The 27068-nt window shown below is 44.5% G+C and overlaps 1 protein-coding gene across 5 annotated transcripts in view; it reads right to left on the bottom strand.

The window, feature by feature from the left end:
- LOC126185141 (solute carrier family 41 member 2-like) overlaps positions 1-27068 on the bottom strand; it is a 994709-nt gene that overhangs the window by 441141 nt on the left and 526500 nt on the right. The gene's annotated exons all lie outside the window — the stretch shown is intronic.

The raw sequence follows: 27068 nt of genomic DNA, 5'->3' as shown, positions 1-27068 counted from the left end.
ATTAATACGAAAGCACACTTTAAGGAAAAAGTGTACGTGTTCTTAAAATTATTAAAACAGGTTGCTGTACAATGATAATGTCAGAAAATATTGTTGTTTTTTAAAATACGGAAAATTGATTATAATCTTTAGTAGGGCTCAATGAGAGAACGACATTCCCCTCAAACGATTTATCTATTACAGCCGATAGAATTGCGAATGTCATATTTTAGGTCACAAGCAACACGACACTTCTCAACGTCCCTTCAGGCGAGTGGGAGAGGGAAGGGAGATAGGGTTGAAGGAGGGTGGAGAGGGGGAGGGGAGGGGAGGGGGAGGGAGAGGAGGAGAGGGGTGTGGGGAAAGGTCGGTTAATCACGTAACGTCGACGTCGTCATGCTGTCTGACAACCAAGAGCTGGCTGAAACCCGAACTGGAAAGTTCTGAAATATTTAGCGAGCATGGAACGTATATCGGAAAGACAGATTAGAGTTCATAGGAGGGGGAGTGTTCGTTGAAGTTGACAAAAATATTGTCTCTATTGAGGTCGAAGTTAAGTGTGACAGTGAAGTATCTGGTCGATTAAAGAGACGTTCGAAGAAAGTCTACGGTCAGTAGCACGTAAGGACCAGGAAGGTACGATACGAGAAGTTGGGGCTCATACGGAAGCATACAGGCACTTTTCTCTCTGTTTGCGAGTGGAATACGGACGGAAATGACAAGTAGTAGTATAGAGTACTCTCTGCCCCGCACCGTACGGAGGCTTACGGAGTATCGCAGTAGATGTAGACAGTGGAACTCCACATCATCTCGGACATACCGTGTGTCACGAGGGTGAACTTATTCGTTCTGCGTCGGCCGTCTGACGTTTGAGAATTCCAGCACGCCCGTGAGTCAAATTGTTTTGGCCAGACCAGCGAACGGGTACATCTCACACTGAAATACGCTGGGATTTCAGGGCTCTGATAGTGAAGTTTCCCGTGTTCTAATAATCAGAACGCCAGAGCGCATAGTTTGCATATTTTGGTGGACGCGCGAGAACGTTACAGCTGCCGCAGCTACTCCTCGCCCGCAGCGCGCCGTGTGTTGCCGCGTGAATCATGGTGAATGGATAAAGTACTGCTGCACCGGCGTAGGGCTTTTAAATGATATTCACAGCTCCCTGTTCTCAGGTGAACCATAGTTTGTGGTATAGTTGATCGTAGGTGACTCCATTTTAACAGAGTTGGGCCTCACAGTGGATTCATGTAAAAATGTCAGATTGCGTTGTAAAAGGGATTAATTCAGGGGAGAATTTGTATAGATTCCACCTCAATGTATGCTGTTCCTATCAAACGTCGTTCCTTAACTGATTTGCGTTTGTAATTTTTGTGTAAGATTCATCAGCTGGTTCTCCAGAAAGTTGTAGTTACTAAAGGTTTAATAAAACTTGTCATTATTTTGTAAATTTAAATGCGCCACTATTCTCATCCATACTCCCTCTACCATTCACTGTTTTTATTGATTGTGGTGATACGTGAGTGCAACAGCAATTTAAGGTTCAATATTATTTAATTAGTTAATCTGATTATTAATTTGACTTCTGTAAGTGATTACATGCATAGGGCAACAGACGTGCCATGAGTAAATTCACTAATTCGTGTAGAAGCATCATGTGACTAGCACATGATTTGAAGATTATTGACAAGATAATATTTTTCTTTACGTTAAGAGAACAACATTTAGACTCACCCAGAAATATACACGTTTACACCGTATATATATATATATATATATATATATATATATATATATATATATATGTGTGTGTTACAAAAAGGTACGGCCAAACTTTCAGGAAACATTCCTCACACACAAAGAAAGAAAATATGTTATGTGGACATGTGTCCGGAAACGCTTACTTTCCATGTTAGAGCTCATTTTATTACTTCCCTTCAAATCACATTAATCATGGAATGGAAACACACAGCAACAGAACGTACTAGCGTGACTTCAAATACTTTGTTACAGGAAATGTTCAAAATGTCCTCCGTTAGCGAGGATACATGCATCCACCCTCCGCCGCATGGAGTCCCTGATGCGCTGATATAGCCCTGGAGAATGGCGTATTGTATCACAGCCGTCCACAATACGAACACGAAGAGTCTCTACATTTGGTACCGGGGTTGCGTAGACAAGAGCTTTCAAATGCCCCCATAAATGAAAGTCAAGAGGGTTGAGGCCAGGAGAGCGTATAGGCCATGGAATTGCTCCGCCTCTACCAATCAATCGGTCACCGAATCTGTTGTTGAGAAGCGTACGAACACTTCGACTGAAATGTGCAGAAGCTCCATCGTGCATGAACCACATGTTGTGTCGTACTTGTAAAGGCACATGTTCTAGCAGCACAGGTAGAGTATCCCGTATGAAATCATGATAACGTGCTCCATTGAGCGTAGGTGGAAGAACGTGGGGCCCAATCAAGACATCACCAACAATGCCTGCCCAAACGTTCACAGAAAATCTGTGTTGATGACGTGATTGCACAATTGCGTGCGGATTCTCGTCAGCCCACACAAGTTGATTGTGAAAATTTACAATTTGATAACGTTGGAATGAAACCTCATCCCTAAAGAGAACAGTTGCACTGTAATGAGGATTGACACATTGTTGGATGAACCATTCGCAGAAGTGTACCCGTGGAGGCCAATCAGCTGCTGATAATGCCTGCACACGCTGTACATGGTACGGAAACAACTGGTTCTCCCGTAGCACTTTCCATACAGTGACGCGTTCAACGTTACCTTGTACAGCAGCAACTTCTCTGACGCTGACATTAGGGTTATCGTCAACTGCACGAAGAATTGCCTCGTCCATTGCAGGTGTCCTCGTCGTTCTAGGTCTTCCCCAGTCGCGAGTCATAGGCTGGAATGTTTCGTGCTCCCTAAGACGCCGATCAATTGCTTCGAACGTCTTCCTGTCGGGACACCTTCGTTCTGGAAATCTGTCTCGATACAAACGTACCGCGCCACGGCTATTGCCCTGTGCTAATCCATACATCAAATGGGCATCTGCCAACTACGCATTTGTAAACATTGCACTGACTGCAAAACCACGTTCGTGATGAACACTAACCTGTTGATGCTACATACTGATGTGCTTGATGCTAGTACTGTAGAGCAATGAGTCGCATGTCTACACAAGCACCGAAGTGAACATTACCTTCCTTCAATTGGGCCAACTGGCGGTGAATCGAGGAAGTACAGTACATACTGACGAAACTAAATGAGCTCTAACATGGAAATTAAGCGTTTCCGGACACATGTCCACATAACATCTTTTCTTTATTTGTGTGTGAGGAATGTTTCCTGAATGTTTGGCCGTACCTTTTTGTAACACCATATATATATATATATATATATATATATATATATATATATATATATATGTGTGTGTGTGTGTGTTTGCATTCCGTGTGGTTCTTTCTTCAGCTGTAGCTGCTAGTCCCCATAGAATGCAAATGCTAAAAATAAGAGAATCCATGGTTCAAATAGTTCTGAGCACTATGGGACTTAACTGCTGCCGGCCGGGCTGGCCGAGCGGTTCTAGGCGCTACAGTCTGGAGCCGCGCGACCGCTACGGTCGCAGGTTCGAATTCTGCCTCGGGCATGGATGTGTGTGATGTCCTTAGGTTAGTTAGGTTTAAGTAGTTCTAATTTCTAGGGGACTGATGACCTCAGAAGTTAAGTCCCAAAGTGCTCAGAGCCATTTGAACTTAACTACTGAGTTCATCAGTACCCCTAGAACTTAGAACTGCTTAAACCTAACTAACCTAAGGACATCACACACATCCATGCCCGAGGCAGGATTCGAATGCGACCGTAGCGGTCGCGTGGTTCCGGTCTGTAGCGCCTAGAACCGCTTGGCCACTCCTGCCGGCAAAGACTAAACGCCTTTGTTGTTTATTCATTGGCTTGTTCGCGTAGAGGAGCGCTGATGAGTATCCACAACAACACTGTTGTGTCTATACCTAAGATGGTTCCATTTGAATATGCCCATTCATTCAGCTGTCTGTGTAGTAATCAGTTTGCGTTAGTTTACAGTATATCGCGTGCACCCATCAGTGTGTTTGCATAGCTAATCAGGTTCACACCGTATTACCTACTAATGAGATAGGAAAAGGTGACAAATTGAGAAACCTGCTCCAATTTTAGTTCTGCGTAAGGAGGTTTATTCTAATAGGGCACTGGCAGCAAAAGATGGTGTAGCCCAATATACGGTGGTGTATACATTGCAGAATTTGAAGCAAATGTTCCGCAATCTGGAAGAACGCGATTAACAGCATACCGGAAATATCAGCTCATATGTATACAGAGTAAACGCCGGAGGACTCTTACCGCACCTGAAATTCGTGAGGAAGTAAATAATACGCGAGTAGCTTCAATCTCTGCCTCAACAGTGCAACACTTTATTAGTGAACAAGTTTTGAAGGAGCGCCAAAAAACCTTCTTTACGCAAATAAACGAGGCGAAATGATTACAATGGGCACTGCATCATAAAAACGAGCGTGTAACCATTGTCGAAGGTGTTATTTACGGACGAATCGGAGTTTGAAATATTTGGAAGCCGTCGTCGAATGTTATTGGACTCCTCAGAGAACGTATGAAAAGTCTGTGTATGACGTCAGCCACGAAGCATGATGGAGGGTCGGTCACAGTGTGAGAATGTTTTGCAGGTGATAAAGTAAGTAATCTAGTAAGAATTAATGGACCATTAAAGGAAGGAAGGATATCACAGGATACTGATCAACGCTCCAGCTACATCTGACAAGAGAGTTATTAGTCGTGGGTTTGTTCTGCAGCAGGATAATAATACCAAACGTCCTTCTAAATTGTGCAGAGGATATATCAACAGAAAATAGAAATGTGGGGGAACTGAAGAATATGATTTGGCCAAGTCAGTCCCCCGACTTAAATCCCATTGAGATCTTACGGGACAAATGTAACAGGGAGGTCAGAAAACTGTGTTCGTCTAATGTTGAAGATCTATGGAATAATTTACAGATGCACTGCAGTATTTGCAAGCGTTTAAGGTTTTCAGATGCATATTTTGGTGTTGGATGAACATAGGCATTTATACATTGTTACAATTGATTTATGTACACACCATTCACATGCAAGTAGGCAAAGTCACAGGATGCAGCTCTAATATAAGGATCCAGTGGCTTAGTCGGTCTGTCGCAAACGTTAAAGCATTATACAGGTACTTTAAATTCACCACAGTGGAATGTTTAATGTATATGACTGCTCCATCGGAATTTAAATCCAGCACTGCCTCTCCATGCACATCAACAACTGACACCTCACCCTTTAAGACGCTAATGTTAATAGGAGTATGTGATGAGTTATATTCAGTCATCATCTTTGTCTCCATGAACTGTAGCACCAAGACGTTGAATGTTTTCAATGTCCGTCATCCGATAAAAGTCACTGTCAGTGTCAGGCCTACTTTCGCACCTCTTGCAGTCAGGTTGTATATACTGATGACGAAGTATTGTAACCAGCATTTGGCCAGACTCGAGTTCCAACTACGGCTATGCTACGGTGTAGTCCAACGACAGCTCCGATAGGATGGGAAGACATCCTGTGGAGAGAGAGTGTTGTTGCTGCTGTGGTTCGTCTGCAACGATGATAACAAAGCCCTAAGTGTAACGAAACAGATAATAGTAATAATGATAATAATAATAATAATACCGGTGTTAGAAGAAGAAAATACAATAATGGACTCAAACATCCCAGAGCAAACAAACAACACGCATCAACAAAACAATCAGAGGAAAACGAAATCTTAAGACAGCCACCAGGACAAGCACAAATAGAACACGCAGTGACACACATGTTAGATATAGAAGAAAAATTTCAGCCGACATATATAGAATACAAAGACACAAATAAAGACATTAGACCATTCTTGCATAGACCGCCAAATAACCCACAAGTCGAAACAACAATAACAACTATCAACACAATCATACACAACAAAATAAATGAAAACACAACGATGGAAGAGTTATAACTACTGGTTTATGTAGGAGCACTCACTACACTAAATATACACACTAGGCAGATATCAGAATCAACCAACACACAGAAGAAACCCACAAAACCAGCATGGCAACACAGGTTACAGATCAGAATAGAAAAACTGAGAAAAGACATCGGACAGCTAACACAATTTATAAGAAATAAAATATCAGACAAAAAACGAAAAAGATTTTACCTAATCTCACAACAAGAAGCGATAGAGCAATTAGATGAAAAGAAGCAGAAATTACAAGCATTGGCCAAACGACTTAGAAGATACAAAAAAAGTGAAAATAGAAGGAAACAAAACCAAACATTCAACACAAACCAAAAGAAATTTTACCAGACAATAGATAACACACACATTAAAATAGACAATCCACCAAACATAACACACATGGAACACTTCTGGAGCAACATATGGTCAAACCCGGTACAACATAACAGACACGCACGGTGGACACAAGCATAAACAGACTCATACAAAACGATACCACAAATGCCTGAAGTGATAATTTTGCTACATGAAGTCACCCGAGCAATTAATTCTACGCACAATTGGAAAGCCCCTGGAAATGATAAAATAGCAAATTTCTGGCTAAAGAAGTTCACCTCAACACATTCACATCTAACTAAATTATTTAACAGTTACACTGCAGTCCCATACACATTCCCTGATACACTTACACATGGAATAACTTATCTGAAACCTAAAGAGCAAGCAGACACAGCAAACCCAGCTAAATATCGCCCCATAACATGCCTACCAACGATATACAAAATATTAACTTCAGTCATTACACAGAAATTAATGACACATACAACACAGAACAAAATTATAAATGAAGAATAAAAAGGCTGCTGCAAAGGAGCACGAGGATGTGAAGAACAACTGATAATAGATACAGAGGTGACATATCAAGCTAAAACTAAAGAAAGGGCGCTACACTACTTGATTACCAAAAAGCTTTTGATAGTGTACCCCACTTATGGTTACTACAAATATTGGAAATATACAAAGTAGATCCTAAATTGATACAGTTCCTGAACATAGTAATGAGAAATTGGAAAACCACACTTAATATCTAAACAAATTCAAATAATATCCCATCACAGCCAATACAGATTACGCGTGGAATATACCAAGGAGACTCATTAAGTCCTTTCTGGTTCTGCCTTGCTCTGAACCCACTATCCAACATGCTAAATAATACAAATTATGGATATAATATTACTGGAACATACCCACACAAAATCACACATTTGCTATACATGGATGATCTAAAACTACTGGCAGCAACAAATCAACAACTCAACCAATTACTAAAAATAACAAACGTATTCAGCAATGATATAAATATGGCTCTTGGAACAGACAAATGTAAGAAAAATAGCATAGTCAAGGGAAAACACACTAAACAACAAGATTACATATTGGATAACCACAGCGACTGCATAGAAGCGATTGAAAAAACAGATGCCTATAAATATCTAGGAAGCAGACAAAAAATAGGAATAGATAATACAAATATTAAAGAAGTACTAAAAGAAAAATATAGTCAAAGACTAACAAATATACTGAAAACAGAATTGACAGCAAGAAAAAAGACAAAAGCTATAAATACTTATGCTATACCAGTATTGACCTACTCATTTGGAGTAGTGAAATGGAGTGACACAGACCTAGAAGCACTCAATACACTTACACGATCACAATGTCACAAATATAGAATACATCACATACATTCAGCAACTGAAAGATTCACATTAAGCAGAAAGGAAGGAGGAAGGGGATTTACCGACATAAAAAACCTACATTATGGACAGGTAGATAATTTAAGAAAATTCTTTCTAGAACGAGCATAAACTAGCAAAATATACAAAGCAATCACTCATATAAATACATCGGCTACACCACTGCAATTTCATAACCACTTCTACAACCCTTTAGATCACATAACATCAACAGATACGAAGAAAGTAAATTGGAAAAAGAAAACACTACATGGCAAGCACGCGTATCATCTAACACAGCCACACATCGATCAAGACGCATCCAACACATGGCTAAGAAAAGGCAATATGTATAGTGAGATGGAAGGATTCATGATTGCAATACAGGATCAAACAATGAACACCAGATATTACAGCAAGCATATTATTAAAGATCCCAATACCACAACAGATAAATGCAGACTTTGCAAACAACAAATAGAAACAGTAGATCACATCAGAAGCGGATGTACAATACTAGCAAATACAGAATACCCCAGAAGACGTGACAATGTAGCAAAAATAATATACCAACAACTGGCCATACAACATAAACTAATAAAACAACACGTTCCCACATACAAGTATGCACCACAAAATGTACTGGAGAATGATGAATACAAATTATACTGGAACAGAACCATTATAACGGATGAAACACCACCACATAACAAACCTGACATCATACTCACCAATAAAAAGAAGAAATTAACACAGCTAATCGAAATACCCATACCCAATACAACAAATATACAGAAGAAAACAGGAGAAAAAATTGAAAAGTACATCCAACTGGCTGAGGAAGTCAAGGATATGTGGCATCAGAATAAAGTTGACATTATACCAATTATACTATCAACTACAGGAGTCATACCACACAATATCCACCAGTACATCAACGCAATACAGCTACATCCAAACTTATATATACAACTACGGAAATCTGTAATTATTGATACATGTTCAATTACCCAAAAGTTCCTAAATGCAATGTAACATATACCGTACAGTTAAAATGAAGTCACGCTTGATCAAGGTCCGCGTCACTTTCCATTTTTAACCAGACATAACGTCCGAGAAAGGAAAGAAATAATAATAATAAATGGAGACGGATGGACATAAGTCCGCAGCTCGTGGTCGTGCGGTAGCGTTCTCGCTTCCCGCGCCCGGGTTCCCGGGTTCGATTCCCGGCGGGGTCAGGGATTTTCTCTGCCTCGTGATGACTGGATGTTGTGTGCTGTCCTTAGGTTATTTAGGTTTAAGTAGTTCTAAGTTCTAGGGGACTGATGACCTCAGATGTTAAGTCCCATAGTGCTCAGAGCCATTTGAACCATTTGATGGACATAAAACTTACTGATAGTGTTCTTCATTCCAACTGATCGCTGCTGCTTCTTCTGCTGGCGGCGCTTCAAGCTAGACCAAGTACAGATGGTAAAATGTTGAAGCACACGTATTCTAATTATAAAAATTAAATTTGCTCGAAAGAAGTGTGGAGGACGGGGAAGGGGGGGGGGGGGGGTCACCTGTGGTTGCACGCCACTAATAACAATGTCGACGAGCGGGGACGTGGGGGAAGCGAGGGCTCGGGGGGGGGGGGGGTGGCCTTCATATTACAGTGTGATGGCCAAGGTGCAGTTCAAGATTCGATGAACTCAGAATTCAGAGAATGCTAGCAACTCTAGGGCTCGTACCAACAGTAATCCTCTCTTTCCATGTTAACTTACGGTAGATAGTTAATAGAAGGTGTTTTAGTGTGTTGGTTAATCGGACAAGACCGTTGTAAATGGTGAGGCTCAGGCGACGGGGGTGTGTGCTGCGGATGGTTCGTCCTATAATTATTGCCTACATCTTGGAAGGGCTGATCTTGGCTTGCTGCACCAGCAGCCAAACTGATTGAGATGAGGCTGAAGGGATCGTTGGGATTTCCGAAAGGTGTATTATAGGGCTAGAAAGCTATAGTCGTTGACATAGTGGAGGAGATAGGAGGAGGGTTTTTAGACGTGCCAGGAGTGTAGACGGCTTGCAGGAGTGCAGGGAGGGCAGAACCTTGACGTACACATGCAGTGGGATGGAAGGTACAAAAATTCATTTAGAGGTGATTGATTGATTGATTAACGGAGAGGGGTTATGGGACCAAAAGGCGAGGTCATCGGTCCCGCGATTCCGAAGTTAGTCGCAGAAGAAAGAGGGTCCGCTAAAAGTGGACGGATCCAGTCTGGGGAGTCAAATTATAAAATAATGAAGCTTAAACACACACAATAAAAGGCATAAAAAGTGAGACCATATCTAAAAACTGGAAAAAAGGGACGGTCTTTCCACGGGGGAGTGGTCATGGTGTCCCAGACCGAGAGGACTGGAAAAGAGGTCCAAAGGCCCCAACCTTAACTATCCTGACCCTCTCCAAGACTAAAGTAGAACCAAAGGGTGACGAGAGTAGCATCGGTCGATAGCCTCTAGGCTGCTCATTGAGTCTGAACAAATTGAAACACTGTAGAGGGAGGCCTGAGAAACAGAAAGGAGTGCTCTGTGAATGGCTAGACGCTCTGCTGTGAATACACTACATGATCCCAGCAATAAAAGGTGTTCTAAACCAGTGGAAGAAGTGAAAGCGTATTCCACTTTATCGATTGTCTTAGAACCATCAGTGTAAAAGATGGTGGCACCCTGGAACTGTGCAAGGATGGCACATACAAGACACCGGAAAACCACAGGGGCGACAGGGATCTTAAGACACTGGAATAGGTCGGTCCTAATTCGTGGTATAGGCACCATCCAATGGGGCAAGGGTTATTTAGGGGTAGACGACGTTCCTTCAGAATTACTAAGATCCTTGGGGTGACATACCATTACGTACGTATTCCACATGGTATGCAATATGTGAGGCAATCTAAATACCATCAGACTTTGTGAAGGATATAATGATTGAAACGAAGGTAAGTGCTGACTGGTGTGAATAGTACCGAAACACCAGTGTAAGTATTCATTGCTTGAAAATGCTAACACGAATTATTGAAGAATAAGGGAAAGAAGCTAGTTGCGGTGTAACGTGGGGAAGATCAGTTTGGGTTACAGGTATATACAGGAATATATGAGACAATACTGACACTACGACTTACCTTACAAGATGGGTTGAAGAACGGAAAACTTACGTGTTTAGCGTCCGTAGATAAAGAGAAGTCATTTGACAATGATGTCTGGAATACCATTCCTTGAAATTCTGATGACAACAGTGAGAAACTACAGGAAGCGAAAGGTTATCTACAACTTATACAGAAACCAGGTAGCAGTTATAAGAGAGCGAGACAGACATTATTCTATTTAAAAACTGAGTAAGCAGTAAATTAAACCACAGAGAAATTTGGAACAATAATTAAAAGGAACGAAAGCTTTGAAGTTTTCCGACGAAACCGCATTTTTTTCAAAGACAGGAAAGGACTTTGGAAGTAAAGTTGAACAGAATGGATGGTTCAAATGGCTCTGAGCACTATGGGACTCAACAGCTGTGGTCATAAGTCCCCTAGAACTTAGAACTACTTAAACCTAACTAACCTAAGGACATCACACACATCCATGACCGAGGCAGGATTCGAACCTGCGACCGTAGCAGTCGGGCGGTTCCGGACTGAGCACCTAGAACCGCTCGGCCACCTCGGCCGGCGAATGGATGGAGTGTTGAAGAGGAGATCAAATGTCAATAATAACATAAGTAAAACAAATGACATGTAATGTAGTGGAAGTACACTTAAGTCACAAAAGTCATGGGATAGCGATATGAGCATGTACAGATGTACACAAGGTATAAAACGGCAGTGCACTGGCGGAGCTCTTATTTGTACTCAGATTATTCATGTGAAAAGTTTTCCGACGTGATTATGGCCGCACAACACGCATTAACAGACTCGGAATGTGGAATAATAGTCTGAGTTAAATACATGGGACATTCCATTTCGGAAATCGTTAGGGAGTTCAACATTCCGAGATGCACAGTGTCAAGAGTGTGCCTAGAATACCAATTTTCACGCATTACCTCTCATCACGGACAATGCAGTGGCCTTCCGTCTTCACTTAACGGCCGAGAGCTGCGGCGTTTTCGAGGAGTTGTCAGTTCTAACAGAGAAGCAACACTTCGTGAAATAACCGCGGAAGTCAATGTACGACGTACGAAGAACTTATCTGCTAGGACAGTGAGGCGAAATTTAACGTTAATGGGATATTGGCAGCACATGACCTTCGCGAATGCCTTTGCTAACAGCACATCACTTGTAACGGCTCTATTGGGCCCGTGACCATATCCGTTCGACCCTAGACGGCTGGAAAACCGTGGAGTAGTCAGATGAGTTCCGATTTTGGTTGGTAAGAGGTTCGAGTGCGGCGCAGACCCCACAAAGCCATGGACCGAAGTTGTCAACAATGCACTGTGCAAGCTGGTGCTGACTCCATAATGGTGCGGGTTGTGTTTACATGGAATGAACTGGATCCATTGCTAGAACTCGACGGATCATTGACTGTAGACTGTTGTATTCGACTATTTGGAGATAATTTGCAGCCATTCATAGACTTCATGTTTCCAAACAACGAAGGAATTGTTACGGATGACAATGCGCCATGTCCCCAAGACACAATTGCTCGTGACGGGTTTGGAGGACGCGTTGGACAACTCAAGCGAATGACCGGCCACCAGACTGCCAGATATGGGACATTATCGAGAGGTCGGTTCGTACACGAAATCCTGCACAGGCAATACTTTCGCAATTATGGACAGCTACAGAGGCAGCATGGGTCAACATTTTTGCAGGGGTCTTCCAACGACTCGTTATGTCCATGCCACGTCAAGCAGCTGCACTACGACGGGAAAATGATGGTCCGACATGATATTAGGAGGTATCGCATGAGCTTTTGTCCCCTCAGCGTAAATCGTGTGAACCTGAGGGAAGTTGATTAGGAAATCAGACACTAAAATTATTCAATATATTAAAATGCAGTCTGAATAATGGAAGAAAAGAATTTCAGAAAAAGAAAAAAATTTTTACACTGAATGAAATCTGAGTTTTCGGAAGTCCTTTCTGAAGACATTTGTTTGTCGTGTAGCCATGCATGGAAATGATAAACAGTTCTGACAAAAAGAGAATACATGGTTTTGAACGAGGTGCTACTGGATAGTGCTGAATGTTAGATGGGTAGATTGGATAAGAAATGAAGAGGTACTGAGTTGTATATGTAAGCGTGAACGGGGAATCTCGTTGAGCGTTCGGCAGCCAGCTTGGGTGCACCTGTGTCACAGCGAGCTGCTGGCTCGCCTCTCTTGCTATGCTGACATCGCGGGCCGTCTAGTCACTGTCAGCTATTCGACCTGCCCAAAGTCACCGCCAAACTGAAGCGTCAAACGCCCAGCGTCGTCAATCAGTTTGACTGGATCAAGAAGGTTGAAAGGCATCCTCTTACTTCTTCTCAGGGTGATGCTGAATTCTCTCTCTCTCTCTCTCTCTCTCTCTCTCTCTCTCTCCCCCTCGCCCCCCCCCCCTCTCTCTCTCTCTCCCTAATGTCACTTCTTTGTATTTTGAAACTTGCAGACTTACTCATCAAAAGATGAACAGTCTATATACATATCGGACTTGCTGGTCTAGCGATAAAGTGCGTGCCTCGAAAACGGGAGGTCGCAGGATCGAATATCGGTCGGACAATGGGTTTTTAATTGTCCATGTCTCACCGATGTGGGGAGTCCACGATAAACTATACGTTCCCTTTCCCCAGTTGGATAACTAGCAAAAGTTACGGACACAGAAGTCGCTGAACGGGTGTGCAACAGAAAGACTGTCACCAAGCCATCGAGCGGCATGAAAGTATTATAATTATTATTTTATTATTATTATTATTATTATTATTATTATTTATTTTCGTTACTGCTGTGTATGGGCTACGTTTACGCAACTTCCCTCACTGTCTAAAGTTCTCTTCCTCATTAGCCAGTACTCCTTCATCCGTTGGCTCACTCGTGCACGTTCTTCTGCCGAAAACACTCTGTTCTTCCTCATTTTCTCCTCGAAGAAATCCTTCACCTCCGCAACCTTTTTCCTAAAGATCTGTCTGTTCACAATTTCTCCAACCGTGATCCTGCATTTTTCTAGATCCCAGTGCACTTCTTTCACCCATGGAACTTGTATGTCCCTGTTCTCCTGGAAGAGAAGAATCTTGTAGGCGAGCCTCTCTTCATTCTTCCATTCTTTTAATATGTCCATAGAAAGACAGTATTCTTTTCTTCATTATGATGGTGATATTTTCAAATTGTTGATAAAGTTCTTGATTTGATCTTAGGCGGAAAGTAAATTCAATACATATTATTATTAATTATTATTATTATTATTTCATTCCTTTCTCAGACGTTATGTCTGGTTAAAAATGGAAAGTGACGCGGACCTTAATCAAGCGTGACTTCCTTTTAACTGTATGGTATATGTTACATTGCATTTAGGAACTTTCGGGTAGTTGAACATGTATCAATAATTACAGATTTCTGTAGTTGTATATACACTCCCGGAAATTGAAATAAGAACACCGTGAATTCATTGTCCCAGGAAGGGGAAACTTTATTGACACATTCCTGGGGTCAGATACATCACATGATCACACTGACAGAACCACAGGCACATAGACACAGGCAACAGAGCATGCACAATGTCGGCACTAGTACAGTGTATATCCACCTTTCGCAGCAATGCAGGCTGCTATTCTCCCATGGAGACGGTCGTAGAGATGCTGGATGTAGTCCTGTGGAACGGCTTGCCATGCCATTTCCACCTGGCGCCTCAGTTGGACCAGCGTTCGTGCTGGACGTGCAGACCGCGTGAGACGACGCTTCATCCAGTCCCAAACATGCTCAATGGGGGACAGATCCGGAGATCTTGCTGGCCAGGGTAGTTGACTTACACCTTCTAGAGCACGTTGGGTGGCACGGGATACATGCGGACGTGCATTGTCCTGTTGGAACAGCAAGTTCCCTTGCCGGTCTAGGAATGGTAGAACGATGGGTTCGATGACGGTTTGGATGTACCGTGCACTATTCAGTGTCCCCTCGACGATCACCAGTGGTGTACGGCCAATGTAGGAGATCGCTCCCCACACCATGATGCCGGGTGTTGGCCCTGTGTGCCTCGGTCGTATGCAGTCCTGATTGTGGCGCTCACCTGCACGGCGCCAAACACGCATACGACCATCATTGGCACCAAGGCAGAAACGACTCTCATCGCTGAAGACGACACGTCTCCATTCGTCCCTCCATTCACGCCTGTCGCGACACCACTGGCGGCGGGCTGCACGATGTTGGGGCGTGAGCGGAAGACGGCCTAACGGTGTGCGGGACCGTAGCCCAGCTTCATGGAGACGGTTGCGAATGGTCCTCGCCGATACCCCAGGAGCAACAGTGTCCCTAATTTGCTGGGAAGTGGCGGTGCGGTCCCCTACGGCACTGCGTAGGATCCTACGGTCTTGCGTGCATCCGTGCGTCGCTGCGGTCCGGTCCCAGGTCGACGGGCACGTGCACCTTCCGCCGACCACTGGCGACAACATCGATGTACTGTGGAGACCTCACGCCCCACGTGTTGAGCAATTCGGCGGTACGTCCACCCGGCCTCCCGCATGCCCACTATACGCCCTCGCTCAAAGTCCGTCAACTGCACATACGGTTCACGTCCACGCTGTCGCGGCATGCTACCAGTGTTAAAGACTGCGATGGAGCTCCGTATGCCACGGCAAACTGGCTGACACTGACGGCGGCGGTGCACAAATGCTGCGCAGCTAGCGCCATTCGACGGCCAACACCGCGGTTCCTGGTGTGTCCGCTGTGCCGTGCGTGTGATCATTGCTTGTACAGCCCTCTCGCAGTGTCCGGAGCAAGTATGGTGGGTCTGACACACCGGTGTCAATGTGTTTTTTCCATTTCCAGGAGTGTATAAGTTTGGATGTAGCTGTATTGCATTGATGTACTGGTGGATATTGCGTGGTATGACTCCTGTAGTTGAAAGTATAATTGGTATAACGTCAACTTTATCCTGATGCCACATGTGCTTGACTTCCTCAGCCAGTTGGATGTATTTTTCAATTTTTTCTCCTGTTTTCTTCTGTATATTTGTTGTATTGGGTATGGATATTTCGATTAGTTGTGTTAATTTCTTCTTTTTATTGGTGAGTGTGATGTCAGGTTTGTTATGTGGTGTTGTTTTATCTGTTATAATGGTTCTGTTCCAGTATAATTTGTATTCATCATTCTCCAGTACATTTTGTGGTGCATACTTGTATGTGGGAACGTGTTGTTTTATAAGTTTATGTTGTAAGACCAGCTGCTGATGTATTATTTTTGCTACATAGTCACGTGTTCTGGGGTATTCTGTATTTGCTAGTATTGTGCATCCGCTTGTGATGTGATCTACTGTTTCTATTTGTTGTTTGCAAAGTCTGCATTTATCTGTTGTGGTATTGGGATCTTTAATAATATGCTTGCTGTAATATCTGGTGTTTATTGTTTGATCCTGTATTGCAATCATGAATCCTTCCGTCTCACTATGTATACTGCCTTTTCTTAGCCAAGTGTTGGATGCGTCTTGATCGATGTGTGGCTGTGTTAGATGATACGGGTGCGTGCCATGTAATGTTTTCTTTTTCCAATTTACTTTCTTCTTATCTGCCCTATTGTGCAAAACAACTGGTAAAAATAAGGTTAGTGTGTCCTTCCGTTAAACAACAATGATACATTGAATCTCACGGGCAGTAACGTTGCGACATTTTTGCTAAGAAAATTTAAAACTTAAGACCCAAGATATTTTCAATGAGGGTAATTACTCGTATGCTCATTTAACATCATAGTTTTCCCTGTGCCAACGACTTAAAGTTGTGTGTGAGGACACGGTTTGTTCCTATCTGGCAATGTCTTGTTAACATCATAATTTACTAGCTCGCGCCGTGCTTCGTAGCTGTCGCTAAAATGTAAGTCCCTTTCTATGAGGCTGTGTGAGTCAGTTTGGAGGTGGGAGGAAAGCAGCGGCATACCTCTTGCAATAGAACAAAATGCTATTGGAACCAAACATCGGATACTAGAGGGCTTTTTTTTTTTCTTTACAGTGTGTCACGTAAGTAATGTCACAAATATAAGCTATAGATGATGTAACTTTATCTTTCTTCTAACAGATCAAATTATTCGATCACATTATCTCAGCAGACTGAGCAACGCCACGCTGATCTGCAGTACAGAAAATAGTAGTAGAACTAAAATGATCTCTTAACATCTGCGAAATTTTACACTCATTCTTGAGCGTCCCAGCAAAACATTAGGCTGAGAACTATCAGCAGATAGTGCCTTGATAGTGGTATACATTTGGAGCCCGTCTCGTTATTTAGATATTTAATTCTAATGTTAAGAAATGGTAGAAGCCGACTTCGGGGAAGATCTGTTTGGATTCCGGGGAAATATAGGAACACGGGAGGTAATATTAACTCTACGCCTTATCTTTGAAGATAGGTTAAGGTAACTCAAACCTACATCTATAGCATTTGTAGGCTTATAGAAGGCTTTTGAAATTCTGAAGGTTGGAGGGGTAAAATACAGAGAGCGAAAGGCTATAGGGTGGTGGTGGTGGTGATCTTAAGAGTTGTACTCTATATAGGTATTTTCCAATGTCTCGTGCACGATGTCTGCTAAATAGTCGTACTTCACTTAACTATTCCATTCTCGACTCTGTATTAAATATATTAAACTCTTCGAATTAGTTATGATTAATGTATTGAGATACGCTGATCAGACAGAACATTGTGACCACCGACCTACTATCGGTATAAAGTCGTCCAGGCGTCAGCGGAGTCATCTGACAAGGAATGACTGCTAGTCAGACACACACACGGTTCATGTAGTATCAGTGAGTGTGCTGTCCATGTGTAAACGGGGAAGGCGCGCGATCTATCTGAGTTTGAGCGAGGGCAGATTGCGATGGCCAGGAGGCGCGGCACCAACAATTCGGAAACTGCACGACTTATCGAGTTTTCGAGGAGTGCTGTGGTGAGTGTCTTCAGCACGTGGAGAAACAAAGGTGAAACCTCGTCCAGACGTCTTGGGGTTGGGCTGCCACTTCTCATTACAGATGTCGGACATCGTAGGCTGGGCCGACTGGTAAAACAGGACAGGCGGCTAACTGTGGGGGATCTAACATCAGACTCTAATGCTGGGCAGAGAACAAGTGTGTGAACACACGGTGCATCGAACACTACAAACGATGGGCCAACGCAAACGACGACCCACGCATTTGCCAAAGTTGACACCACGACATCAGCAACTACGACTGAAATGGGCACTTGACCATCGTCACTGGACTTTGGCGCAGTGGCAGAGCATTGCATGATCTAATGAATCTCGATACCTTCTTCATCATGCCGATGAGAGGGCGCGAATCCGTCGAATTCCAGGGGAACAGCGCTTTAACACCTATACTGCGCGACGGAGAAAAGCTGGCGACGACTCCATTATGCTCTAGGGGAACATTCTCGTGGGCATCCATGGGTCCAGTGGAGCTCGTGCAAGGCACTATGACAGTCATGTTTTCCGACGGCAGTAGCATTTTTCAACAAAATAATGCGCCATGTCACAAGGCTATGAGTGTGATATAGTGCTTCGTGAAACACAATGGTGGGTTCCAATTGATGTGCTGGCTCCGTAACTCACCAGATCTGAACCCGACTGAATACATCTGGGATTTGATTGAACGTGGCGTCAGAGGTCATCGCCCCGCCCCCCTCTCCCAGGAATTTACGGAAATTAGGTAACTTGTGTGTGCAGATTTGGTGCCATCTCCCTCCAGCGACCTACCAAAGCCTCATTGCTTCCATGCCACGACGCATCGCCGGTGTTATCCGTGCCAAAGACGGACATACACGCTCTTAGATAGGCGGTCACAATGTTCTGGCTGATCGTTGTGTATTCCCTACCGCCGAAAATCATGTGCTCCTTTGTAGATATAGAAAAACTCCGCCCGAACAGGCTTTGGAAGGCCCAACGGTACTACTGACCGCTGTGTCATCTTCAGACCACAGGCGTCAGTCGGTGCGGATATGGAGGAACATGTGATCTGCACACATCTCTACTGGCTGTCTGCTTTACTGACCGGAACAGCTACTTCTCAGTGAAGTATCTCCTCAGTTGGCCTCACAAGCGCTTAGTGCATCCTCGCTTGCCAACAGCTCTCGGAAGACCTGGATGGCCACCCATCCAAGTTCTAGCATAGTCTGACAGCGCTTAACTTCGGTGATCTGACGGGAACTAGTGTTACGACCGCGGAAAGGCCGTTGGCTTTTTAGATAAAGCCCATGTTGTAAATTTCGCAGTGAAACCGTCTAGAGATCCCCACATATGGAAACGTTTTACATTGGAGGAACGGAGTCACTAGGCATGTTACTTACACTTACACACACACACACACACACACACACACACACACACACACACACACACACACACTCTTCACTCACACTCACACACCATTCTTCCACTGAAAAACTTCCTGATGTGGTAGTATGGACGAAAACTAGAAAAAAATCTAGTATAATGAGTTATAAAGTTCATATCTTAAGAGCTACGAGCACTTGTTCAGTAGGAGAAAAGTGTTTCAGAGTAGCAAAGATTAACAAGTGTTCGTAGCTTTTAAGGCGTGCGTATTAGATCCCATGTTCACAGGACGTTCTTTCTTTGTCTTGGTCCATACTGCCATATCTAAATTGTTTGTGTGTGGAGTTCTGGTTACGACTTTTCGATGTGGTATCTTTGAATGACGAAGGTAGTCTCCTTTACTCTTAATTAGTGACACCTCTTCTTCAGTTGAACAAGGATGAGGAGAAATTGGCAGTGGTTTACACAAAGGAAACGTCGACGCATTCGCCTCAGGTGATGTAGGAAAATCAGGGAAAACCTAAACCATGGTGGTTTGATACAGTTTTGAACGACGCTCTTTCCGAATAAGAGTCCTTTGCCTTAAATATTGCGCTGCGTTTCGCTTGTTAAGCCTATTAAAAGGAGAGTAACGTCCCTACCAACTACAGTAGTTTCCTATCTTTGATATAGAAAGTGTGATCAAATCAAAATCTCATTGTAATTACATGTAAGAACAACCATCACATTTATCAACATAGAAGTCTTTGTTAGTATGTTGTTACGTAACGGCAGAGATGATCTGCCGTGATGTCTCCAATGAATGGGTGTCACATGGAGCAAAGCGACGGGTATAAAGATAATACACCCGTCCAACAACCATGTTGCAATGAGCATAGGTCAATATAATAGAAATGTGTATCATTAAATAAAACCATCACCTTCATGGACGAAAGATGTTCGCTTATTTGTGTTACCAGTAACCATGTGACTACTTACTCTTAGACAGAGAAATAATCATACGCGAGAGATGGAGTACGACCGTTAATCGAAATATTTAGTCATTAGTGATCTCCGTGGAGCGCAACTCTAAAGAACTGTGAGAACCTGGAACACCAGCAGATGGGGAACTTTAACTGACAGAAATGCCTCTCCGGAAGAAGAGAAGGAAACCGCAGTGAGGAAACCAACTACCTCACATTGTAGCACGTAATAAGTCAGTCACGCATCTAAGGACGACGCAAAAAACTGCAGCAAACGTCACTTCCCTTCATGTTGAGGAAACGAATTCACTCTTTAATACACAATTTATATGAACGAACTACAAATATGCACAAAAATTTCGGATCTCTTGCAGCGCCAGTTCATGGAGAAACCTCGACCTTTCGACGAATATATCCATCGTCTGCGACAGGAGCAACTGACTGTCTAGACTGCCAGTATATTACATGGAATACATTCGTACACAGAGAAAAGCTGTGTCTGATGAGGACCACCTGGATTCCGAAATTAATCATCTCAAGTATGTGTTTCAAAAGGACGGCTATGTTTCACGTGGTATGAAGTCAGCGTACTGCAAGAAGAGGAAGCGTGAAAACGTTGAACATTCGCCTAATGAGCCACAAACTGTATTCCTTCCTTTCTACTGCACTACATCCAGAAAAATAGGTAGAGTCCTGGGAAGAGAAGGTGTAAAACCTATTTTCCGACCTAATAAATGAGATGCAACGCCCTGTTCCTATTTTTCGACCTCCTAAGAAAGTGAAATGCTACGCCATGTTAAGGACAGTTTCGGCCTCAGGATCCCTTATGAGTGCGGAAGCAATTACGTCGCTCAATCCATCCTTACCGAATCTGACCGCTGTGCAGAGCATCAACGGCATATTAAAAAACGAGAGCTGGAGAATCTGCAGATGCTGAGCACAGCCTTACGAACAAACACAAAATGCTGTTTGGCGAAACAAAAGTTTTGTCCAGTGCTCCTACATATCGTGATTGTGTAATTTAAGAGACTGAAGAAATAAGAATATGGGAGAACGAATCCAACCGTGACAGAGGATATAATCTCAGCGGTGCATGGAACCGAGCTCTCGATGTAGAGAAGAAGCAATTCGTCGCAATGTTGACGCTACTACAGAAGTTGTGGCGCCATAAGCGCACACGTTGACACCATCTACGGCAGCATTGTGTAATTACCTGACAATCAGAAGTAGTCAGTGGGCTGTATAAGGCCACCACAACAGCAGTTTAGACAGGAAGTTAAAGAAATTCCGTGAGTGATTCCTGACGGAATCACATAGCAGCTAGGCGGCGTCATTCGGTGGACTGAGAAGCATTACTAGTGCGAAATCACCTCATACCATGCGATACTACGGAGGGAGTAAAAATATTGGCGAATTTCATTCCGATTCCATTCCTGTAAGGATCAAGGGAAACATGAATATCTATTTTCATCTGTATACATCATAATCTATCGCAACTTATTCTCATAATGATTACGTGAGAGGTGTGTGTGTGTGTGTGTGTGTGTGTGTGTGTGTGTGTGTACACGTACGGGGGTTAGGCAGCGGGATTTTATGTAGTATTTGTTGGTGTCTACAAGTCAAGATTCAAATTTAAATTTCCTGAGGGTGTCTGATATACGACACCGACGTATTGCAATTCTAGCAGCACGTCTCGGAATCGTTGGACATCTGCTGATAAAGCTAGCGCTGTACTGTAGAATTTGTTGCATTAGATTCTCGCATGAGGATTCCTTTACAAACGAACTGCACTCCCCCAGAACCCTCCAACAAAAATAAAGCGTTAGAAATGCCTTCCCCAGTTCTTATTTCACAGGTTCGTCCCATTCCATTGCACGTCATTATATCACTCCTAAATATTCAAACGATTTTTCGCTCCCCTCCTACCCCGCATGAATCACGGATCTTGGACCGTGTGAGGTGGGGTGGCTTGCGGGCATCAAGGATATACATATTTGTACTGTAAGTGCAACCAACTGTGGAGAGGCAGACAAACATGAGGATCCTGAAAAGGGGCAGCAGTCTGGATGACTGAAGTGGCCTTGCTGTGCTGGTACTGTAATTGACTGTAAGTCAGAGGAAACTAAAGATGTTATTTTTCTGAAGAGCGTGGTTAGTTGGTTGGTTGGTTGGTTGGTTGGTTTGTTTAAAAGGGGGTGGGCGAAGGGAACAAACAGCGAGGTCATCGGACCCTGGTTCCCAATAGAACAATTACCCAAGGGAAAGAAGAAAACAAAGAAGACGTGCGGCACAATAACAGGAGAAAGGAAGAACCAGAAGAACGACAGAAGGAGAACAAACTTTAGAATGGACAAAACAGGACCAGAAAACCACAGAGACGCAAGAAACAGGGAGAAGAGATTAAAAGAAAGAAAGCAGATTGCCATGGCTGGCTGACCGTGAGAATAAAAAAGGAGGAGCCAGCCATTCTGCAACACATTAAAAAAATGGCTCTGAGCACTATGGGACTCAACTTCTGTGGTAATTAGTCCCCTAGAACTTAGAACTAGTTAAACTTAACTAACCTAAGGACATCACAAACATCAATGCCCGAGGCAGGATTCGAACCTGCGACCGTAGCGGTCTTGCGGTTCCAGACTGCAGCGCCTTTAACCGCACGGCCCCTTCGGCCGGCGCAACACATTAAAACCTCTACGCTAAAAGCCCTAGGGTGGAGGACACAGAGTGTCAAAGGACATGCGCTAAAACTCCGATCAAATCATAAAACCCGCTCTCATGAATAAAACCTAAAACTAAAGCTGCTGTTGAGGCACTGTCACCCAACACCGAAGGTAGGATGCTGGGAAAGTTAAAAGTCTGCCGCAAAGTGGCTAAAAGTGGGCAGTCCAGCAAGCTGTGGACGACTGTCATTTTGGAACCACAGCGACACTGAGGTGGGTCCTCGAGACGGAGGAGGTAACCATGTGTGAGTCAAGGATGGTCAATGGGGAACCGACAAAGGACATCTGATTCCCTGCGAGAAGACTGCAGAGAAGACTTAAACACATTCGCAGTCTCCTTAATGATCGCAGTTTGTTGTGCATAATGTTATGCCACTCCGTCTCCCAAAGCCGAAAAAGACAGAAAGCAGGTTAGTTTCAGAGATGCCCATCTCCAGGAGCGGTTTCGGCGTAGCCTGTTTGGCCAGCATGTCAGCAAGTTCGCTGCCTGGGATTCCGACGTGTCCTGGGGTCCACACAAACACCACTGAACGACTGGAGCATTCCAAGGCAGAGATGGACTCCTGGATGTTCGCTATCAAAGGATGGCGAGGTTAGCACTGGTCGATAGCTTGTAAGCTGCTCAGGGAGTCAGAACAGAAGAGAAACGACTCACCAGAACAGGAACGGATATACTGAAGTGCACGAGATACGGCCACAAGCTCTGCAGCGAATACACTGCAGCCAGAGGGCAAGGAATGCTGTTCAATATGACCTCTGTGGACATAGACAAAGCCAACTTTACCATCAACCATAGAGCCGTCGGTGTAAACAATTTCAGAGCCCCAGAACACGTCAAGAATCGAGAGGAAGTGACAGCGGAGAGCAGCGGGGTTAATGGAGTCCTTATGGCCATGCAAAAGGTCCTAACGAAGCTTCGGCCGAGGTGTACACCATGGAGGCGTACGTGAATGGCCCTCAAGTAGAGGTGGTAAAAGGAAGGGCTCCAGTTCGGAGAGAAGGGATCACACGCGAACCGCAATCGTGAGCCCTGACCTGGGCCGCCGATGCCGGAGATGAACTGCTTCGAGTGAGAAATGGAGATGGTAATTTGGATGCTCAGGAGAACTATGAATGTGGACAAAATAACTGCCCACAACGGAGGAACTCCGGCCTCCACCAGGACACTGGTCACCGTACTCGTCCTAAAAGCTCCCGTCGCTAGGCGAACGCCACAGTGGTGCACTGGGTGGAGTAAATACATGCTGAGGGCGCCGCCAAACCGTGAACCAGACACCCATAGTCGAGGAGGGACTGAACAAGGGCTCTGTAGAGCTGCAGCAGCGTAGAGCGATCTGCACCCGAGTTGGTGTTACTCAGGCAGCAGAGAGCACTGAGGTGCTGCCAGAACTCCCGCTTAAAGCTGACGAAGGTGAGGTAGCCAAGTCAATTAAGCGTCGAAAACCAGTCGTAAGAATTCGTACGTCTCCACTACAGTGAGTGGATCGTCATTAAGGTAAAGTTCAGGTTCTGGATGAACAGCACGAGGACGACAAAATTGCTTGACACAAGACTTCATGGCTAAAAACCGGAAGCCATGGGTTAGAGCCCACGACTGCAACTTGTGAATGGCTCCCTGTAGGCACCGCTCAGCAACACCAGTACTGGAGGAGCAATACGAAATGCAGAAGTCATCCGCATACAGAGAAGGGGAGACCGACGGCCCTACAGCTAATGCTAGGACGTTAATGGCCACAAAAAATAGAAATACACTCAATACGGAGTCCTGCGGAACGCCATTCTTCTGAATACGGGAGGAACTATGGAAGGCACCAACTTGGACTCGGAAAGTACAGAGCCGCAGGAAGTTTGGATAAAAATCGGGAGCGGGCCCCCGGAGACCACACTCATACAATGTGGCAAGGATGTGATGTCGCCAGGTTGCGTCGTATGCTTTACGTAAGTCATAAAAGACGGCAACCAGGTGTTAGCGTCTGGATAAGGCTGTTCGGATGGCAGACTCAAGGAACACAAGATTCTCAGTGGTAGAGTGACCCTGGCGGAAGCCACCCTGACATGGAGCCAGTAGGCCACGTGATTCCAGAACCCATCCCAACTGCCGACACACCATACGTTCCAGTAGCTTACAGGGAACGTTAGTGAGGCTGATGGGCTGATAGCTATCCACATCAAGCGCATTTTTACCGGGTTTTAGCACCGGAATGATGGTGCTCTCCCGCTATTGTGATGGAAAGACGCCATCGCACCAGATCTGGTTGAAGATGATGAGGAGATATCGCTTGTAGTCAGACGAGAGATGCTTAATAATCTGACTTTGGATCCAATCCAGCCCAGGAGCTGTGTTGGGACACTGTGCAAGGGCGGCGATGAGCTCCCACTCTGTAAATGGGGAGTTATAGAGTTAAATGTGGTTTGTTGTGAAAGAGAGGACTTTCCTTTCCATCCACCGTTTGAGGGTGCGAAAGGCTGGGGGGTAGTTCTCCGACGCAGAGGCTCCTCCAGCACAGTGCTCAGCAAAGTGCTCGGCAATCGCGTTTGCGTCGGTAGAGAGCAAGCCATTGATGTTAACGCGAGGGACACCTGTTGGGCTCTGGTCCCCAAAAAGACGGCTGATCTTCGTCCAGACTTGGGAAGGTGACGTACGGTACCCAATGGTCGACATGTACCTCTCCCAACACTCCTGTTTCCGTCGTTGTGTAAGCTGGTGAACGCGGGCACGGAGCCGCTTAAACGCTATTAGGTGCTCTAGGGAACGGTGCCGCTAATGTCGCTGTAGAACTCGCCGACGCTCTTTAATTGCCTCAGCGACATCCAGCGACCATCAAGGGACTGTCTTTCCCCCGGGGCACCCTAGAGAATGAGGGTTCACGTTTTCCGCCTCAGAAATTATCGTTGTAGTGACCTACTCAATCACAACATCGATGGCACCATGTGGGGGAGATTCAACGGTGACAGCAAAGGTGAAGGCTACACAATCTACCTTATTTAAAGCCCATCTGGGTAGTAGTCCGTGTGCATGACGCCAGGGCAGTGACAGGAAGATGGGGAAGTGGTCACTACCACACAGGTCGTCATGTGCTCTCCATTGGATAGATGGGAGAAATCCTGCTCTGCAAATTGACAAATCTATGTCCGAGTAACTACCATGAGCCACACTGAAATGTGTGGCAGCTCCAGTATTTAAGATGCAGAGGTTGAGTTGGGACACTAAATTTTCGAAATCTCTGCCACGGCCAGTAAGCATGGCGTTACCGCATAAGGGGTTGTGGGCGTTAAAATCTCCGAAAAGTAGGAAAGATTTAGGGAGTTGATCAATCAGTGCAGCCAATACATTCAGGGGTACCGAACCATCTGGAAGGAGATATAAATTGCAGACAGTTATTTCCTGCGTCGTCCATATCCTGACAGCCACAGCTTCAAGAGGAGTATGAAGGGGCACAGGTTCACTACATACCAAGTTCAGGAGATAAACGCGAACTCCACCTGACACACTGTTATATTTGCTAAGTTTCTTGTAATATCCCCTGTAGCTCCGAAGGGGAGGGGTCTGCATTGCCGGGAACCAGGTTTCCTGGAGGGCAAGGTAGAAAACAGGTGTAAAGCTTAACAGCTGCCATAGCTCAGCCACATGGTGGAAAAAACAGCCGCAATTCCACTGGAGGATGAAGTGATTTGGAGACTGGGAAGGAATGAAACACTCAATGAGGCAGTCTACGCCTCAGGGTCATTTGCTGCACACCGATTTATTTCCTGAACAGGCTATATCCATTGTCTCTGAGAATCTGGCGAGATCTAGGTCCTCAACAGACGCCCGAATCTTCACCTCATTCTCAGATCCCGAGCTTGTAGGCAGTAGTGATGCGGGTGTCACTACAATTCCCTTTGTCTTGGACGTCTTCTTTCTAGATTTCTAACCTATCTGCACAGCCGGCCGCGGTGGTCTAGCGGTTCTGGCGCTGCAGTCCGGAACCGCGGGACTGCTACGGTCGCAGGTTCGAATCCTGCCTCGGGCATGGGTGTGTGTGCTGTCCTTAGGTTAGTTAGGTTTAAGTAGTTCTAAGTTCTAGGGGACTTATGACCTAAGATGTTGAGTCCCATAGTGCTCAGAGCCATTTGAACCATTTGAACCTATCTGCACGAACAAGGGATC

The sequence above is a fragment of the Schistocerca cancellata genome, chromosome 4 (assembly GCF_023864275.1).
Source record: "Schistocerca cancellata isolate TAMUIC-IGC-003103 chromosome 4, iqSchCanc2.1, whole genome shotgun sequence".
In the NCBI taxonomy this organism is placed as follows: Eukaryota; Metazoa; Arthropoda; class Insecta; order Orthoptera; family Acrididae; genus Schistocerca; species Schistocerca cancellata.
This window is presented reverse-complemented; position numbering and strand designations above follow the sequence as displayed.